The sequence below is a fragment of the Dermacentor silvarum genome, chromosome 1 (genome assembly GCF_013339745.2).
Source record: "Dermacentor silvarum isolate Dsil-2018 chromosome 1, BIME_Dsil_1.4, whole genome shotgun sequence".
Taxonomy (NCBI): Eukaryota; Metazoa; Arthropoda; class Arachnida; order Ixodida; family Ixodidae; genus Dermacentor; species Dermacentor silvarum.
The window spans coordinates 386,729,494-386,736,527 of record NC_051154.1 but is presented as its reverse complement, the minus strand read 5'-3'; the positions used below and the strand labels follow the sequence as shown (position 1 = coordinate 386,736,527).

General features: G+C 45.8%; 1 non-coding gene across 1 annotated transcript; it reads right to left on the bottom strand.

Moving 5' to 3' along the window:
- Positions 1-5,409: 5,409 nt before the first annotated feature.
- Trnah-gug (transfer RNA histidin (anticodon GUG)) lies at positions 5,410-5,481 on the bottom strand. Its single transcript has one exon. It is a non-coding gene; the product is annotated as a tRNA-His (tRNA).
- Between the last annotated feature and the right edge of the window lie 1,553 nt (positions 5,482-7,034).

The following is a 7,034-nucleotide window of genomic DNA, read 5'->3' as shown; positions in this document are numbered from 1 at the left end:
ATGATCACATCGTAGGTGTGGCACGTAACACCCCTTAATTTATTAAAATTTCAATTTTCCCTGTTCCTTTTTATATTACCCATCGCTCACGGCAGCCAAGGTGGCCAAACCATTCCGGAGTTCCCCCACTACGGCGTGCGATCATGATCACATCGTGGGTTTGGCACGTAACACCCCGTAATTTATTAAAATTTCAATTTTCCCTGTTCCTTTTTATATTACCCATCGCTCACGGCAGCCAAGGTGGTCAAACCAATCCGGAGTCCCCCCACTACGGCGTGCGATCATGATCACATCGTGGGTTTGGCACGTAACACCCCTTAATTTATTAAAATTTCAATTTTCCCTGTTCCTTTTTATATTACCCATCGCTCACGGCAGCCAAGGTGGTCAAACCAATCCGGAGTTCCCCCACTACGGCGTGCGATCATGATCACATCGTGGGTTTGGCACGTAACACCCCGTAATTTATTAAAATTTCAATTTTCCCTGTTCCTTTTTATATTACCCATCGCTCACGGCAGCCAAGGTGGTCAAACCAATCTGGAGTCCCCCCAGTATACGGCGTGCGATCATGATCACATCGTGGGTGTGGCACGTAACACCCCTTAATTTATTAAAATTTCAATTTTCCCTGTCGCTTTTTATATTACCCATCGCTCACGGCAGCCAAGGTGGTCAAACCAATCCGGAGTCCCCCCACTACGGCGTGCGATCATGATCACATCGTGGGTTTGGCACGTAACACCCCGTAATTTATTATAATTTCAATTTTCCCTGTTCCTTTTTATATTACCCATCGCTCACGGCAGCCAAGGTGGTCAAACCAATCCGGAGTCCCCCCACTACGGCGTGCGATCATGATCACATCGTGGGTGTGGCACGTAACACCCCTTAATTTATTAAAATTTCAATTTTCCCTGTTCCTTTTTATATTACCCATCGCTCACGGCAGCCAAGGTGGTCAAACCAATCCGGAGTTCCCCCAATACGGCGTGCGATCATGATCACATCGTGGGTTTGGCACGTAACACCCCGTAATTTATTAAAATTTCAATTTTCCCTGTTCCTTTTTATATTACCCATCGCTCACGGCAGCCAAGGTGGTCATACCAATCCGGAGTCCCCCCACTACGGCGTGCGATCATGATCACATCGTGGGTTTGGCACGTAACACCCCTTAATTTATTAAAATTTCAATTTTCCCTGTTCCTTTTTATATTACCCATCGCTCACGGCAGCCAAGGTGGTCATACCAATCCGGAGTTCCCCCACTACGGCGTGCGATCATGATCACATCGTGGGTTTGGCACGTAACACCCCTTAATTTATTAAAATTTCAATTTTCCCTGTTCCTTTTTATATTACCCATCGCTCACGGCAGCCAAGGTGGTCAAACCAATCCGGAGTCCCCCCACTACGGCGTGCGATCATGATCACATCCTGGGTTTGGCACGTAACACCCCTTAATTTATTAAAATTTCAATTTTCCCTGTTCCTTTTTATATTACCCATCGCTCACGGCAGCCAAGGTGGTCAAACCAATCCGGAGTCCCCCCACTACGGCGTGCGATCATGATCACATCGTGGGTTTGGCACGTAACACCCCTTAATTTATTAAAATTTCAATTTTCCCTGTTCCTTTTTATATTACCCATCGCTCACGGCAGCCAAGGTGGTCAAACCAATCCGGAGTTCCCCCACTACGGCGTGCGATCATGATCACATCGTGGGTTTGGCACGTAACACCCCGTAATTTATTAAAATTTCAATTTTCCCTGTTCCTTTTTATATTACCCATCGCTCACGGCAGCCAAGGTGGTCAAACCAATCTGGAGTCCCCCCAGTATACGGCGTGCGATCATGATCACATCGTGGGTGTGGCACGTAACACCCCTTAATTTATTAAAATTTCAATTTTCCCTGTCGCTTTTTATATTACCCATCGCTCACGGCAGCCAAGGTGGTCAAACCAATCCGGAGTCCCCCCACTACGGCGTGCGATCATGATCACATCGTGGGTTTGGCACGTAACACCCCGTAATTTATTATAATTTCAATTTTCCCTGTTCCTTTTTATATTACCCATCGCTCACGGCAGCCAAGGTGGTCAAACCAATCCGGAGTTCCCCCACTACGGCGTGCGATCATGATCACATCGTGGGTGTGGCACGTAACACCCCTTAATTTATTAAAATTTCAATTTTCCCTGTTCCTTTTTATATTACCCATCGCTCACGGCAGCCAAGGTGGTCAAACCAATCCGGAGTTCCCCCAATACGGCGTGCGATCATGATCACATCGTGGGTTTGGCACGTAACACCCCGTAATTTATTAAAATTTCAATTTTCCCTGTTCCTTTTTATATTACCCATCGCTCACGGCAGCCAAGGTGGTCATACCAATCCGGAGTCCCCCCACTACGGCGTGCGATCATGATCACATCGTGAGTTTGGCACGTAACACCCCTTAATTTATTAAAATTTCAATTTTCCCTGTTCCTTTTTATATTACCCATCGCTCACGGCAGCCAAGGTGGTCAAACCAATCCGGAGTTCCCCCACTACGGCGTGCGATCATGATCACATCGTGGGTTTGGCACGTAACACCCCTTAATTTATTAAAATTTCAATTTTCCCTGTTCCTTTTTATATTACCCATCGCTCACGGTAGCCAAGGTGGTCAAACCAATCCGGAGTCCCCCCACTACGGCGTGCGATCATGATCACATCGTGGGTTTGGCACGTAACACCCCTTAATTTATTAAAATTTCAATTTTCCCTGTTCCTTTTTATATTACCCATCGCTCACGGCAGCCAAGGTGGTCAAACCAATCCGGAGTCCCCCCACTACGGCGTGCGATCATGATCACATCGTGGGTTTGGCACGTAACACCCCGTAATTTATTAAAATTTCAATTTTCCCTGTTCCTTTTTATATTACCCATCGCTCACGGCAGCCAAGGTGGTCAAACCAATCCGGAGTCCCCCCACTACGGCGTGCGATCATGATCACATCGTAGGTGTGGCACGTAACACCCCTTAATTTATTAAAATTTCAATTTTCCCTGTTCCTTTTTATATTACCCATCGCTCACGCCAGCCAAGGTGGCCAAACCAATCCGCGGAGTTCCCCCACTACGGCGTGCGATCATGATCACATCGTGGGTTTGGCACGTAACACCCCGTAATTTATTAAAATTTCAATTTTCCCTGTTCCTTTTTATATTACCCATCGCTCACGGCAGCCAAGGTGGTCAAACCAATCCGGAGTCCCCCCACTACGGCGTGCGATCATGATCACATCGTGGGTTTGGCACGTAACACCCCTTAATTTATTAAAATTTCAATTTTCCCTGTTCCTTTTTATATTACCCATCGCTCACGGCAGCCAAGGTGGTCAAACCAATCCGGAGTTCCCCCACTACGGCGTGCGATCATGATCACATCGTGGGTTTGGCACGTAACACCCCGTAATTTATTAAAATTTCAATTTTCCCTGTTCCTTTTTATATTACCCATCGCTCACGGCAGCCAAGGTGGTCAAACCAATCCAGAGTTCCCCCACTACGGCGTGTGATCATGATCACATCGTGGGTTTGGCACGTAACACCCCTTAATTTATTAAAATTTCAATTTTCCCTGTTCCTTTTTATATTACCCATCGCTCACGGCAGCCAAGGTGGTCAAACCAATCCGGAGTCCCCCCACTACGGCGTGCGATCATGATCACATCGTGGGTGTGGCACGTAACACCCCTTAATTTATTAAAATTTCAATTTTCCCTGTTCCTTTTTATATTACCCATCGCTCACGGCAGCCAAGGTGGTCAAACCAATCCGGAGTTCCCCCACTACGGCGTGCGATCATGATCACCTCGTGGGTTTGGCACGTAACACCCCTTAATTTATTAAAATGTCAATTTTCCCTGTTCCTTTTTATATTACCCATCGCTCACGGCAGCCAAGGTGGTCAAACCAATCCGGAGTTCCCCCACTACGGCGTGCGATCATGATCACATCGTGGGTTTGGCACGTAACACCCCTTAATTTATTAAAATTTCAATTTTCCCTGTTCCTTTTTATATTACCCATCGCTCACGGCAGCCAAGGTGGTCAAACCAATCCGGAGTTCCCCCACTACGGCGTGCGATCATGATCACATCGTGGGTTTGGCACGTAACACCCCGTAATTTATTAAAATTTTAATTTTCCCTGTTCCTTTTTTATATTACCCATCGCTCACGGCAGCCAAGGTGGTCAAACCAATCCGGAGTCCCCCACTACGGCGTGCGATCATGATCACATCGTGGGTTTGGCACGTAACACCCCGTAATTTATTAAAATTTCAATTTTCCCTGTTCCTTTTTTATATTACCCATCGCTCACGGCAGCCAAGGTAGTCAAACCAATCCGGAGTGCCCCCACTACAGCGTGCGATCATGATTACATCGTGGGTTTGGCACGTAACACCCCGTAATTTATTAAAATTTCAATTTTCCCTGTTCCTTTTTTATATTACCCATCGCTCACGGCAGCCAAGGTGGTCAAACCAATCCGGAGTGCCCCCACTACAGCGTGCGATCATGATCACATCGTGGGTTTGGCACGTAACACCCCGTCATTTATTGAACTTTCAATTTTCCCTGTTCCTTTTTTATATTACCCATCGCTCACGGCAGCCCGAGTCTGTTGATAACGTAAGCCGAGTAACCAGAATTTATGTTGCAAAACAGACCGATAGCATTTACCAATAATACGTGCGCTATGACGATTCGTTGGAGTCTGCTCTGACGAACCGTTCTATAGCGTAGGGAAGTTCCTTTTATCGTTACTGGACGTTTTTTAAAGTTCTTTTCTTTTCCTTCCTTTTTTTTTCTTTTTTTTCAAGCGCGGATGAGAGATCGCTCGCGCAATACTCCATGAGAGCCAGCGGAGAAGGGCGGTGGCTTCTCCTCTGCCGCATTCTGAAGCGAACCAACAACATACCGCGCATGCACGCTTCTTACGAAGATCAGCGACGGACCTTCAGACGAAACAGCATGTTGACTCTGCACGGACACGTGACGTCGACGCCGCGTTCACCACGGCGACTAGAGACGCGGACAGGAAGCGTCTGCAGAAACGCACAGCTGCCGCACAAGCCTCCCTGAAAGAAGGTAGGCAAAAAATAATAATAAAAAAGCAGAGCAGCATTGGCGGGCATACAACATTACCTATTTATCAGGTAGAAAGTAACTTCGAAAGTCAGCGCGAATGTTGCCTATGAATGTCATGTATAGTAGTAGTCTATTGCCATCAGCTTCTTTCTTTTTGTATTTTTTTTTTGCTACTGGGCTTTTCAAGAGCCTTCAGTGTGGATGGTAGCGGTCAAATTCCATTACGAGCGAAAAAAAAAATAAAAAAAAACATGCCGTGACCAGGATTCGAACCTGGGTTATTGCGGCCACAACGCAAGGTACTAACCACTATACGATCACGGCTATCCCGCAGGACGAGGCTGCCGCAAAAGAAAATGCTGATGCTGAGCGTTTATAATAATAACAAAAACCGTTTTGATAAAACGTGGTTTATGTGTGTCGGTTTTTATTTCATTTTTCTATTAGTTCTACGCTCCACTTGTTGGGTCTACACACGGACAGCGGGAAATTTGAATACGGCTACAATGTTGCGACGTAAACAAAAGGGCTATTTCGTTAACAGCTCAAAAACTTAGTTTTTTCGGCGTACGCTTGTTTTCTCTACAGTGTGTAGATCATAAAGAAATGCTAACGCTATGCTAGAACTAAGGTAACTATACTAAATTTTGCATTGAAGCTCTCCTTGCATGCGGAAGCTCACTTGATAAAGGAACATAAGTATTAAACCTTTCTGGCGTATTGTTAGCAAAGCAAACGCTAAGGAAAAGCTGGGCGAAAAATGTGGCAAAAGCGAAGGCACCGCCATGTTGCTACCACTCATTTATGTAACACTACAACTATTCAAAATATGACGTAGAATCAAGCATTTGCATGTAGCACGTGCGGATGAACAATGCCTAAAGTTATTTTTGTGTTTTTAGGAAGAGCAAACGGCCATTTATAAAGTTATTATGTAAAGTTTACAGTGCGTGAAAAGCCTGCGTCTGCAGGCGATTGAACTAGATAGCGCCACCATGGTGATATGACCACTGTGATAGCGGCCCTCTCCACCGTGCAACTGTCCACACTGTTGAGCGTGACCAAAGCCTTCAGAGCTTTTGTTATCTAGTATGACTGGATACATGGCATGTCTCTATAAGTATCGGGACACATCGGTATATAAAACCGGTGTGTCCGATGTGACGTCACCAACACTGGGGCCAGGGCTTGTCATCTTGCCTGTTTCCGGCCTTTATGACGTTCACGGAGCATATTGAAGGCAATGGGGAAGTTTGTTTTCTTCTTTCTGGGTATACTTGGTGGACAATTGGGCATCCCAGCCTTGACAGAATAAGGAACGTATCTTGCCTTGTTCATTGCAGGCATATTGGATATTCAGGTGGCATTCCAGTTGTTCTCGGATGGTGTTGTGCACCCCGAGTTGTCGTAGGAGCTGTGTGGACGTATGTTGGGATAGCCCCAGTGCTGCCTTTAGTGCCGTACGCAAAGAAGTTGTCCCCTTGGTTCGTCTCGGTCTCAGTGAGCTAGGTTAAGGTAGTTATAGCAGGAAGCGCTTTCTTCCCACCCCGTGCTATCTACGGTTAATTTCGCGATACAGATATTGTTCCACGTCTTTATTTCTGTTACTGGTATGAAATGAAATCCTAAACTCACATTTCAAGTTTTACGGCACATCTGTTATTAGTACGTAGCCAAAGGTAATACTTTAACCAGAAAGTGCGAGCTTTTATTCTCCAATTACTCTAGCATCTATAATAAGCAACCAAAAGCAAGCGAGCTGTGAGCGGATTTAAGCTATCGCGCCCCACTTTAAGAGTATAAGTATAAGCAAGCTCTGGCTTCACCTGTGCTGGTAAGAAACTGCGGGGGATGCTATTTCAGCAATTGTTTTTTAA